Here is a 14576-nt window from a genome sequence, read left to right as displayed (position 1 = left end):
TAGAGGCACTACTAGTGTCATTCTTATGTGACTGGCGCGATATTTGAATAGACGTCATCTTTCAGATTTAGCTGCGCGGGGTAGCCGTGCGGTCTAAGGGTGCCTTGCCACGGTTCGCGCGGTTTCCGCCGTCGGAGGTACGAGTCCTCCCTTGGGCATGAGTGTGTGTGTTGTCCTTAGCGTAAGTCAGTTTAAGTTAGATTAAGTAGTGTGTAAGCCTAGGGGCCGATGACTTACAACAAATTTCCAATTTCAGATTTAGAAACACACCTACTTACTTTCGTTTATGTCGCACAACTCCTCTCTCGTGTTGCGTTCTTTTTTTCCGTCTGTGAGTTATGAAAAGTAACGCCTTTCTATGTTACATCCTGAAATTATATCGGCACTTTCACTGAAGTGACAATTAAAATGAGGTGAGCAGTAATTTCATCAGTTCCACGAAAGCGAGAGCGGTACGGCAGGCTGGGTGGTCTGCCCACTATATTTAGGGGGGGGGGGGGGGTGCCTGGTTGTGCATTGTGCAGACGTAGATGTCAACCGCTGTTGGAAGCAATGAATGGACAAGTCCTAAGCGAAACTGCAGAATTTGCGTTCCATTCTTGGTGCAGAACGCAGTTCAGTCGGCAGATTGTACTACACTACAACTTTTTGGATTCTCCAAACCTCCTCTCTGAGATTCCGTAAAGAGCGATGTTTCAAAACTTAATTCGAGCAGTTAGTCTGAAATACCGAAGACAACACATAACACGTAACACATGACTTCTACAAGGTGTTTCATACAGATCAGCACTGTGGTACAAAGAGTTGAATGAATCTTTATGAAATACTTAAAATCATTTTCTGTTAAAAATACAACGCAGCCAAACGTGGAAAGAGCTTAGGGCTTATGCTAAGGGAGGTTTTTTGTTATCTTGGTCTCATTCTGAAGACTACCTTGACGCACCTCTCGGCGCACGTCTGTCTTGACCAGGCCCCTTAGCCTCTGAAATACAAAGGCAGGCAACATCCACTTGAACCTGTTCACTGTATTCAAACCTTTGTTTCACTCAATAAATTTTATCTCGCACATTTTCCTCTATTACCAACTGATGATAATTTTACGACTCAGGATGTGTTGCATTAACCGTTCTCTTCACTTAGCAAACCCGTGGCATAAATACATTCTCTCCATTTCAGTTCAGTACGGTTTCATTAGCTACCCAGTACACTCATTAAAACTTCAGCATTCTTCTGCAGCGTCATATTTCATAATCTTATGTGTCTTCTTCTGTGTGACATTTATCGTTCCTGAAATCCAGAGATACTTCCAGAACCCATTCCACAACGTTTAAACTTATCTCTCCCAGAAAAGTACTTCTTGCCATTCCCAGTCGCCATTTACATTGACGTTCAAATAGCAAAACGAAACTCATAGACAACTTCCAGCGTCTCTTTCCCTAACACACGAGGGCCATTTTAAGTAATGCAACACACTTTTTTCTCGGATAATTTCGGTTGAAAAAATGCAGAACTTGTCGTGGAACATAGTGGAATTCTCCCGCTTCAGCTCCTGTAGTTCCACAAAGATGGCGGCGGTATAAGTCACCTTCAGAGTGGCTTCTGTAACGGACGTGCGTACTAAACGGAGAGCTGTCATTGAGTTTCTTTTGTCGGAAACCCTGAGCATCGCAAATATTCAGAGACGATTGCAGAATGCCTACGGAGACCCGGCACTGAACAAAAGCACGGTGAATCTTTGGGCGAGGCGTCCGTGGCCATCGCAGCACGGTCACACAAACTTGTCCGATCTCTCACGTCGCTGGCGGCCGCACACAGCTGTGACTCTCGCAATGTTGGAGCGCGCAAGTACTCTCATTCGAGGTGATCAATGGATCCCATTCAAAGCATGTCACTGCACAGCTGGACGCCTCTGTTGGCAGTGCTGACACACTCGTGCACCCCCAGCTGGTGGACGAGTTGGGGTACCAAAGATGTGTACCCACTGAGGTCCTCGTGGCCTAGTAGAAGATCAACGGAGGACTACCTTTGTAAAAATGATTACACGCTGCGTGGTTGATCATTACAATTTGTTTCGACCATTGTCATAAATGATAATGCGCTCATCACTTCGAGCCGGAATTTGGGAAACCGCTTCAGAAACAACATGGCAATCGATGAAGTGGCACCATACCACCTCTCTTCCTCCGCAAAAAGAAATCAAAGCCGAACCCTCAGGTGGTAATATGGCGACGGCCTTCTGGGATCTCGAGGAGTTACTCTGTTCCATATCCTCCCTCGTGATGCAACGACCAACTCGGAAGTGTATTGTGCTATCCTCAAAAAATTAAAGAAGCGACAAAAATGGAAACATACTTGCCCTTAACCATGAAAACGCAAGATCTCTTATAAGTGCGCATTCGAGAGGAACTCTCAAAACTTCACTGGACTGTTCTTCCTCATACGCTCACAATCCGGAACTGGCACCTTCAGAGCTCCATATGTTTCGCCTAATGGAGGATGCACTCCGAGGGAAGCAGTACGTGGACGATGGGAAGGTTGTTGATGCAGCAAGACATTGGCTTCGAAGTCGACTAGTAGAAATGTACCATATGGCCAAAGAGATCCTCTCTATAATGTGGTCTACCCAATCCATTCAATTGATCTTACAAACTCCTTTCCTGCAAGCCTCTTCCCGTCTCTTAAAGATTTACAACTTCACTGGCAAACATTAAAAAATTTTATTTCTCGTCACAGCCCCCCCCCCTCCCCCGCCCTCCACCCCAAGCTTTAATTCCCTTCCCAATCTCTCCTTGGTAACCTTCACAGCTTGTTCAGTGTACAGACTGAATAAAACCAGGTTACAGGCTGCAAGTCAGCGTCACTCCCTTCTCAACTACCGCTTCCGTTTCATATCCTTCTGTTCTTACAGCTGCAATCTCGTTTCTCTACTAACTGAAACAATTTTTCAATCCCTCTATTTTACGCCTGCTATTTTCAGAATCTCAAAGAGTGTATTAAAAAAAATGTTGTCGAAAGTTTTCTCCAGTGCTATAAACGTATATTTGCCATTCCTTAACCTATTTTCTAATATAAGATGTATGGCGCCAGTATTATCTCAATTGTTCCTACATTACTCGTATGTCTAAAATATCTTGCGTACCAGGTGGAACAATTCTGTCGTGGTTGGCTGTCCCAGAGCTCTCAAAAATATTGTGAGGAAACGTATGCTCCAGTGTCTCACGAAATTGCTGTGGCAGTAAAATGAAGTCTTAACTTACACGGAGAGTCGTTCTTTCCGTGATCTCTTCGTGAGTGGGATGGATAGGGAAGAAATGATAGTAGTACTCGCTAAGAAGCGCGGAGCAATGTTTTTTATATGTGTGTTTCCAAACAGAGACGAAGAAACCGCATATCTGCAATAATTCGGCACTGTCGAGGTACGATGGTTTTTGATGAACGAGTAATTAACAGGTGGTTAGGGGCGTAATCCACATTCAGAGGAATGTACTCAAGCAGGTGCCTAGCTGTAACGGCACATTAAAAGGCGTCGGAGGCTGTGGTTTTTGCTGCTGCGGAAGGCCGTCGGTGAAGCGTCGCGCGGTAATTTTAGCCGGGACGTGGTGGACGTGCCACCACACACACACAACTTCCGACAGCGACCGCTGCCCATGCAGTAACCGCTCTACACAAAATTCGCGAGTGAGCCACTTTCGGAATTTCTCGCAACCTTTGACTCCTTCCAGAGTTCCTTGCGCTAGCCGTCAGTCGCGACTTGCGTCTTTTATGCCCACATTAAACTCATACCCGAAAATCGTTAAATTTGCACGATACGAGATGCGACAATAAAGTAATTAGATTGCCGTGAAAAAAAAAATGTTGCTTACCGTTTTAGTCAAGTTTAGTGTTGTCTCCTTCAAAGTAGTTCCCTTCTGATTGCACACACTTCTTCCAGCGCTTCTCTCATTGACGGATTTTGGAACTCATCTTCTGTAATATCATCCAAGATCCTCGTCACAGCTCTTAGGACATCTTGTGTTCTTTGTTTTGACCGCCGTTTTGACTCTTGGAAATAGAAAAAAGTCGCACTGAGCGATATCTGGTGAATAAGGTGGGTGTGGTAGTACTGAAATTTGTTTTGAGTTTAATTGCTGTACTGACAGAGCAGCATGGGATGGCACATTATTGTGATGCAGAATCCAACTATCAGCAATGTTGACATGGACACGAAGAGCTCTTTTTACGAAGAAGAACCGTTTCTCGATTGATGTTCAGTTCTTCTGCAATCATTTTCAGGGATAAACTTTGATCAGATCGTACGATTTCACGCACCCTGGCTGACATCCGTTCGTGAGGCTGATGGTCGTTCACTGCGGTTCTCACTTCAACATTCGTTCTGCCTTCACTAAACATTTTATGCCAACGAAAAACTTGAGCTCTTGACATAACCTCCTCTCCAAAAGCCTTCTGACGCTTACTCTAAGTTGTCCTCGCGTTTTCACCCTATTTAACTCAATAATAAATGGCATACCGTTGCGAGATACTATGCGGTTGAATGTCCGTGACGAGAGACACAAACATGTATTAACTTATTACAGCATAACTCATGACAGAGCAGTTGCATCAATGTGCCGCTTGCACTAGAAGCAGCTTATAGACCAAGGTCAAAGACATTGCGCTTATGCAAGCCTGCAGGCTTGCCACATCTTGCAAAGAAAATGTCTCATTACTTTATTGTCACACCTCGTATATATTGGTACTTAACAAGTCATCAGATTTCCTCTTTTACACAAAGAAACACACACACAAACGTAAGGCCTTCATTTTAGGGACAGTATTCCGCACAATTAAAATTGTATGAAATCCCCGAGTATGGCAATCGTATTCCACAGATTCTCTTGCTTGTAAGGCAAATGCCGGAATCACCCGATTAGCTCGCTTCTGTTAAAAAGGAAAGAGAAGACTGATTCTAAACTATCACCAACTTGTTTTGGATGGTCCATCACAAAATATTTATAAAAGCAATTGTTAACCAACTTGATGTTTCAACTATTTGAAGAAGACATGCCGAACAACGCTTCCTATCTTACCTGTTCGAATCTTGTTGGTTAAGAGTAAAGAAAGTAAATCGAAAAAGAGCAAATTGCAATTGCCTCATTGGGAGGGCGAAAAATCTGTCAAAATGGCGGTAGTCCCTCCGTATTTAATAATCTGATACGTGACGGTGAGAAGACAGCTAAAACTTCAGTTGTCATTATGAGTTTCACAGAAGGTGATTCGTCAAAATAATGTCAGACTTCGTAGTAAAAATCTAAGTGAAGGCCGATTCTAGCACTGATCTTGCCATATGCAATTACCGCCGCTAAATAGCGGCTTATCAGCATTAACGGAGTATTACGATGTCTACCTTGATTCAAACTCTTCAACAATTTTTGTTGCAAGTTAGGAAAGGAAATGTTTAAAGTAATGATTAATTAGTAGTTGCAACTCATAAATTTTATATTCTGCATAAAGTATACGACAAAGGATGAAACTGCCTTCTGCCTAACGAACAGTGAGGAGGCGCGCCAAGGAAGAAGCTCCAGTATTTGTTCTTCAAAAAAATGAAATCTTAACAGAGACAACTCTTACACTACAAATACTACACTATGAGATCAAAAGTATCTGGACACCTGACTGAAAATCACTTAAAATTTCCTGGCGCCCTCCATCGGTAATGCTGGAATTCAATATGGTGTTGGCCCACGCTTAGCCTTGATGACAGCTTCCACTCTCACAGGTATACGTTCAATCAGGAGTTGGAAGCTTTATTGGGGAATGGCAGCCCATTCTTCACACAGCGCTGCACTGAGGATAGCTGTGGATGTCGGTCGGTGAGGTCTGGCACGATGTCGGCGTTCCAAAACATCCCAAAACATAAATTTTCTCAGCATGTTATAGTCTTAGGTGGAGATTTCAATTTACCAGATATAGACTGGGACACTCAGATGTTCAGGACGGGTGGTAGGGACAGAGCATCGAGTGACATTATACTGAGTGCACTAACCGAAAGTTACCTCGAGCAATTAAACAGAGAACCGACTCGTGGAGATAACATCTTGGACCTACTGATAACAAACAGACCCGAACTTTTCGACTCTGTAAGTGCAGAACAGGGAATCAGTGATCATAAGGCCGTTGCAGCATCCCTGAATATGGAAGCTAATAGGAATATAAAAAAGGGAGGAAGGTTTATCTGTTTCGCAAGAGTAACAGAAGGCAGATTTCAGACTACCTAACAGATCAAAACGAAAATTTCTGTTCCGACACTGACAATGTTGAGTGTTTATGGAAAAAATTCAAGGCAATCGTAAAATGCATTTTAGACAGGTACGTGCCGAGTAAAACTGTGAGGGACGGGAAACACCCACCGTGGTTCAACAACAAAGTTAGGAAACTACTGCGAAAGCAAAGAGAGCTTCACTCCAAGTGTAAACGTAGCCAAAACCTCTCAGACAAACAGAAGCTAAACGATGTCAAAGTTAGCGTAAGGAGGGCTATGCGTGAAGCGTTCAGTGAATTCGAAAGTAAAATTCTTTGTACCGACTTGACAGAAAATCCTAGGAAGTTCTGGTCTTACGTTAAATCAGTAAGTGGCTCGAAACAGCATGTCCAGACACTCCAGATGATGATGGCATTGAAACAGAGGATGATACGCGTAAAGCTGAAATACTAAACACCTTTTGCCAAAGCTGTTTCACAGAGGAGGACTGTACTGCAGTTCCTTCTCTAAATCCTCGCAAAAACGAAAAAATGGCTGACATCGAAATAAGTGTCCAAGGAATAGAAATGCAACTGGAATCACTCAACAGAGGAAAGTCCACTGGACCTGACGGGATACCAATTCGATTCTACACAGAGTACACGAAAGAACTTGCCCCCCTTCTAACAGCCGTGTACCGCAAGTCTCTAGAGGAACGGAAGGTTCCAAATGATTGGAAAAGAGCACAGGTAGTCCCAGTCTTCAAGAAGGGTCGTCGAACAGATGCGCAAAACTATAGACCTATATCTCTGACGTCGATCTGTTGTAGAATTTTCGAACATGTTTTTTGCTCGCGTATCATGTCGTTTTTGGAAACCCAGAATCTACTCTGTAGGAATCAGCATGGATTCCGGAAAAAGCGATCGTGTGAGACCCAACTCGCTTTATATGTTCATGAGACCCAGAAAATATTAGATACAGGCTCCCAGGTAGATACGATTTTCCTTGACTTCCGGAAGGCGTTCGATACAGTTCCGCACTGTCACCTGATAAACAAAGTAAGAGCCTAGGAATATCAGACCAGCTGTGTGGCTGGATTGAAGAGTTTTTAGCAAACATAACACAGCATGTTGTTATCAATGGAGAGACGTCTACAGACGTTCAAGTAACCTCTGGCGTGCCACAAGGGAGTGCTATGGGACCATTGCTTTTCACAATATATATAAATGACCTAGTAGATAGTGTCGGAAGTTCCATGCGGCTTTTTGCGGATGATGCTGTAGTATACAGAGAAGTTGCAGCATTAGAAAATTGTAGCGAAATGCAGGAAGATCTGCAGCGGATAGGCACTTGGTGCAGGGAGTGGCAACTGACCCTTAACATAGACAAATGTAATGTATTGCGAATACATAGAAAGAAGGATCCTTTGTTGTACGATTATATGATAGCGGAACAAACACTGGTAGCAGTTACTTCTGTAAAATATCTGGGAGTATAAGTGCGGAAAGTTGTGAAGTGGAATGATCATATAAAATTAATTGTTGGTAAGGCGGGTACCAGGTTGAGATTCATTGGGAGAGTCCTTACAAAATGTAGTCCATCAACAAAGACGGTGGCTTACAAAACACTCGTCCGACCTATACTTGAGTATTGCTCATCAGTGTGGGATCCGTACCAGATCGGGTTGACGGAAGAGATAGAGAAGATCCAAAGAAGAGCGGCGCGTTTCGTCACAGGGTTATTTGGTAACCGTGATAGCGTTACGGAGATGTTTAGCAAACTCAAGTGGCAGACTCTGCAAGAGAGGCGCTCTGCATAGCGGTGTAGCTTGCTCGCCAGGTTTCGAGAGGTTGCGTTTCTGGATGACGTATCGAATATATTGCTTTCCCCTACTAATACCTCCCGAGGAGATCACGAATGTAAAATTAGAGAGATTCGAGCGCGCACGGAGGCTTTCAGACAGTCGTTCTTCCCGCGAATCATACGCGACTGGAACAGAAAAGGGAGGTAATGTCACTGGCACGTAAAATGCCCTCCGCCAGACACCGTTGGGTGGCTTGCCGAGTATAAATGTAGGGAAAAAAAGGTGTTTTATAAGATTCAGGTCAGGACTCTGTTCACGTCAGTCCATTACATGGATGTTATTGTCATGTAACCACTCCGCCACATGCCGTCCGTTATGAACAGGTGCTCGATCATGTTGAAATATGCAGTCGCCATTCCCGAATTGCTCTTCAGCAGTGGGAAGCAACAAGGTGCTTAAAACATCAATGTAGGCCTGTGCTGTCATAGTGCCACGGCAAACAACAAGGGGTGCGAGCCCTTTCCATGAGAAATACGACCACGCCATACCACCACCGCTTCTGAATTTTACTGTTGACGCTACACACGCTAGCAGATGACGTTCACAGGGGATTCGTCATACTCACATCCTGCCGTTGCCTAGCCGCATTGTGTATCGTAATTCGTCATTCCACACGGTGTTTTTCTACTGTTGAGTCGTTTAATGTTTACACTTCTTACATCAAGAGAGATGTCGTTTGGCATTTATCGGTGTGATGTGTGGCTTACGAGCAGCCGTTCGACCATGAAATCCAAGTTTTCTCACATCCCGCCTACCTGTCATAGTGGATTCTGATGCAGTTTGAAATTCCTGTGTGATGGTCTGGATAGATGTCTGCCTATTACACATTACGACCCTCTTCAACTGTCGGCAGTCGGTGTCAATCAAGAGACGAAGTCGGCTTGTACGCTTTTGTGCTGTACGTGTCACTTCAAGTTTCCACTCCACTATCACATCGAAAACAGTAGACCTAGGGTTGTTTAAGAGTGTGGAAATCTCGCGTACAGACGGATGACACAAGTGACACCCAATCATCTGACCATGTCCGTAGTCCGTGAGTTCGCGGAGCGCCCCATTCTTCTCTCTCACAATGTCTAATGACTACTGAGGTCACTAACATGGAGTACCTGGCAATAGGTTGTGAAACGTCCCCTTAGAAAAATTAATTAATTACCGTGCTGATAAACCTCTTACATTATTTGATTTTCAAACAACTGAGCAGAACTGAACGTACTCAGACATTTCGCTCTTTCCCTATTCTGATCAACACTAAACTGACACACAATATTTTTAGCGCAACGCAATCCTACTTTTAATAATCCCTACAAAAGAATGGCCCTGACTAAAAATAACCTATACCTTTCACAAATCACTTACCTCACAAAAATCTTCGTTACTCAAACTACTGCAATACAGCGAGCGCCAATACTGCCAGCTAAATAAAAGATTCAAACTACTGAAGGCACTAACTACTGATAGGCATAGTTAGCAAATGAAAGATTTTGATACAGAACAAACAATGTATTTACCTTAATAGTGTTCAAAAGTCATAATATCTATATCAGTCCATGATATCCAATATTACAAATTTACTGTCTCTGTCCAGATCATCCGCTATCGAAACTCCGCCATCTCACTCCCCACATCCACCACTGCTGGCGGCTCACCTCCAACTGTGCAACGCTATGCGGTGTTAACAGCCAACTGCCCAACACTACAATAGCAAATTCCAACAATGCCACCCAGCCACAGACTGCACACAGCACAGCCAGTGATTTTCATACAGAGCGCTAGGTGGCGGTGGCGTTACCAATATAAGAACCTAAACAGCCTACTTACAGTGGTAGCACAATGCACCTAATATGAAAAACGTATGTTTTTTGGTGGTGTCCGGATGCTTTTGACCACATAGTGTAAGCATCAACAGTTAGAACACAAAGGTTCACATTTACATCGTAAATGAAATGTACAACAAATGCGTCGGTTCTTAATTGCAAAATAGCTACACTTGATATCTGTTGATTACAGCGCCATCTACTATGAATGGAAAACAGTAATTTGAGTAAACCGTAAGTATTTACTATTAAAAACAGTCTTGATCATGATTTATTTATTAAGGTGACCGGTTTCGACCACTGCTGTGGTCATCTTCAGACCATTGAGTAGGAACCTCTTTGTGCTTTGAATAGTGATTCTCCAGCAGAAAGAGGTCCCTACTCAATGGTCTGAAGATAACCACAGCAGTGGTCGAAACCGGTCACCTTAATAAATAAATCGTGATCAAGAGTGTTTTTAATAGTAAATATTTGTAACACATTGATCACTGTCACTCCCATAATGTATTCAAAAGTAAACCGTAAGTGTTTCTTAGCGTTAAATTCGGTGGTTCCCGTTTGAAAATACACAGTTGTCCTCGCCCACGCAGAATGTGTGGTTAGCAGATAGCTAGTTTCAGCACAGACAGATGTCTCCTTTACAACTATTAACTTTGCACCTAGAAAATACTTCCCCTACTATGGCTGGTTTTTCGAGATATTCAGTTACCTCAGGTTAAAACGAACACACTCATATAGTGTTTCTCATTCTTGTACAATATTAGATTGTCGGCTGTTTGTGCGAAGATGGTGTGACGCGTGGTGTGGGGAACGCCTACCAGTGCGTTGCGGGATGAGACAGCATCAGGACCGCGGCCTGTCGAGATTTCGGACCCTGCTGCTGGCACTGATCGCCTGTTTCGTAACAGGCTGTCATAGTTGGTAATTTGGAAAGCAGCCGTTACGTGTGTTAAGACTGGTGGCTGAGCTCTATCTTCCTCCTATCTGTGACGCTATCTTTTCAGCACTTGTAATCCTTCCAGTTGTTACAATTTTACTGGCCAGCAGCGTATTTCTTGGGGACTGTAATTTGTTTTGACATCCTGTGCGTTTTTAAAAATGGGTACTATTTGTTGAGTCAGGTGTATCAGCTCCGTCTTTGCTTCTCAGTGTGTTCAGACAAGGTCATCTCATTGTGAAGTTTGCGTTCTTGTTGACGACCCTGCTCTTGAACCGGGAACTTCATTCCGGTTTTCCTTTCTGAACATATGTCTGTTTCTAGTATCGTGTGTGCAGGAAAATAACTGACGACCGGAAATGACCAATTTTGGCACACGCAATGATAGATGGTGCAAACAGAGCCAAATCGGAAAGAGAAAAGGTGAGTGACTGGATATGTCTGCTTGCCTTTACCGTTCCGCATAGAATATTTGACGGACGGGTTTCGTTTCAACACGAACCGTCCTTAGATCTGAGTGTATCGATTACAAGAGTAACCCCTCCTTCCTTCAGAAATTCAACATGAACCGTCCTTTGATTTGACTGTATCGATTGCAAAAGTAACCTGTCCTTCTCTCAGAAAAATTTACGTGTTACGTCACATGATTTTTTTTTTTTTTTTTTGTCCCATAACGTAGCACTTAAATTATGCTCGTACTTGGACAGGTTACTCATGTAACCGATAAAATCACATCTGAGAATGGTTCATGTTGAAACGAAACTGGTCATTTTACAAAATATTTTTCACAAACAGGATTTGCTGAGTTCTCTGGAAAATGTCGATTTGTGTAATAGAAAGAACGAACATCCTCGCCTTCAAGAGTCGTACCTACCGATGTATGTCGATATCGCTGACAGCATTATGTTGCAGAATTTTGTTAGGTTTCGCGTGTGAGCCTCCTCAGCGCTGAAAATCTCTCCTGTAGCAATCGACACGGATTCCAGCAACAACAGTTGTTCGCTGTTCATTCACCAGACACAGAAGAGAGTAGATGTGCCCGGGTATCCTTGAGTGCCGGTAGGCCTAGGGTTCAGTTCCGCACAGCCGCCTAATGGTGAAAATAAGTGCGCACGGAATATCTGGCCGGATTTGTAACTGTACTGATGGGTTCTTAGGAAATGGAATATAGCACGCCATTCTTAAGGAAGAGAAAACCTGACGTAAATGTAGCTTTATGTTTATCCTAACACTCTCTCACAGGGTAATTACTAATCACTGTTTACAGTGCGTACGGAAACGTCGCCTGCAGAATTAAGACAACTTTCAGACGAAAGTTCCTCTTGCATGTTTTTTTCCTTCATTGTGTAGTCAATAATTAAAGGTTTCTGATGATGTACATAGTACAGTAGATATTCTGATACCATATCGAAACGCCTTGATGATAAAGTTTTAACAAGAAGCTGAATTTCGTTGTTAGCTATTTACTGCGGTGATAAGGAAGTGTTCCGATTTGTCGTTTGCGATCTGCAGAAAAGTAGGAATAGCTCCATGAACATTGGTTTGCATGGATAGTGGTGCATAACTTCCAGATTCCTTTCAGCATTGTATGAACGATTCGCTTCGCTTAGCTTATAGGTAATCTACTGGGTCACGTCGGGGACTGTAAGAGGCAGTACACGAGGTGGTGGTCTGTAGAGAGAAGTCGCAACGACAGAAAATTGTAGTGAAATGCAGTATGACTTGCAGAAGATAATGCTTGGTACGTGTATTGACAACTGACCTCCAAAATAACCAAATGAAAGGTTCAGCATGTAACCTCCCCCTCACTTATCGACCTTAATGACAGTGAAAAATTAAACCGCGTGTACCTAATGGGAATTTTGGAAAAGCAATCGTCACCGAAGTTAACCTGTCGGTAAAGAGGGAGGAAAGGGTTACATCTAAATGAAAGGAAAAGTGCTAATGAAACTGGTGGAAATTAATTTTGAAAAGGGGTAAAGTTAATAAAGAAAGTAAATGTGCAGCCATTACGTTAACAAATAACTAGCGGTAATTAGGTATTTGAGATTTGGGGGAAATCACGGTCGCCAGTCCTAAGGACAATTACTATAGTAACTGAAAAAGAAAGGTTATTACACATATAATTAGCACTAGAAGCGTGGCAACTGAAGGTTGACACGTGTAGTGTGAAAACTGAAAGTTTGTCAGAAGTAATAAATTTCGCTACACCCTGACTTAATTTAGCAAAAGAATTAATAAAACCGGAAAATCGAAAGTTAATTTAGTGACTGAAGTTAATAGTGAGCTTTCTTTCTGAAGCACATCGAAATTCAGTAAAATACGGTTAGTCTTGGGCTACCTCAACAATCATTTCAAAAGCTACTTGAATCTACGCAATTTAGAAATAAGAGATTTAACTTTGAACTTGAATTAAATGATTCTGAACAATTAACAATAGTAAAATTTAGTACGTACCAAGCTGAGCTGCAGTCACAGGTAAGCTAAAATATGGTAACAAAACTCGGACTCTTAATTTGTGCTTGTGTAATCTGAATATTGTAGCCAGCTATGAATACCTTAACTGAACTTTGAAATTAAAGCACTGAAATCGAATGATGCTGGCGTTTGAATTTCATCGACACTCGGGTTCGTTCCGGAAAAGGAAGGGACCCTGCTTGGTAATGAAATTGGGACAATGAGCAACAACGGTTCATGTTAAGTTGCTGTAATTTTGTGATTTGAACAGTTTTAAAAGCTGAGGTCTGCCATACACTTCTAAAACTTTACGTGCGTCCAGTCTTCCTTGTTGGTTGATTGAAGGTTTGAAACCGTCGATCGAGGAGGTTGCGACAGTCACTCATTGTCGGCCGTCGCTGTTGCAGAAGCTGGATGTTGGCGCGCCTTCTTCTCGACACGGTCACCAGACGAAACGGGCTCTTGATGTGCGCCAGCTAATGCTTCCCGTCCGCGACACCATGTCAAAACTATCATCGCAAGTCGAGCGCAATTACACGCTGCCAAACCCCGAAAGCGCGGCAACTCGCGGGAGCGTCACACAACACACCTGCTTCACCCGCTACTCCAGCCAGACTCCCTCTCTGCTCAGCCCGCGCTCCACGCGGCAGAGTTAACACTCCCAAAGATCCTAAACACTTTCGTTCTTCACACGACCTATCGATGTAATCGTTCGATAGCAGTTTTCCCTAAGCAAGACCCAGCGTAAAAATACAAATAATATTTACGAAACAAACCAATTATACATAGACATAAATGCATAAATATATATATATACAAACAGTAAAACAATTACAATATATAAAGAGACAGAAATGTCATATCTTGGAGTAACAAAGCAGGGAAAAAAATAATAGTACAATAGATGGAAATAGGAGTATATGCATTTCCGGCGTTAGAAGCAGAGAGAGGCGGTAAGGAACGGTTATTGTTTGATTACTCTGTTACCAAACAACCACTGGAACCAGTCCTGCCCAATAAATATCGGCGATTTTGCGTACAGAGCGATTTAAAGTGGAGCGATGGAACTGGAAGACCCTCAGGAAGGACATAGCCTACCAAATCATCGCTCAGAGCTTGTCCTCACCGGTTTGTTTAGTAAGAGCGAAAGCATCACGTAGACCCTTATCCAACTCCTGTGGCAGACGCTACAACTAGGCACTGTGCGTCACTCTGTTGTTTACTGCGAAGTTTTGGAGAAAATATGTTCCTAGAGGAATCAGTCAACATTTTGCTTGCTTCTACACA

This window comes from Schistocerca cancellata, chromosome 1, assembly GCF_023864275.1.
Source record: "Schistocerca cancellata isolate TAMUIC-IGC-003103 chromosome 1, iqSchCanc2.1, whole genome shotgun sequence".
Lineage (NCBI taxonomy): Eukaryota > Metazoa > Arthropoda > Insecta > Orthoptera > Acrididae > Schistocerca > Schistocerca cancellata.
The sequence above is the reverse complement of the archived record's forward strand: the minus strand, read 5'-3'. Positions refer to the sequence as shown.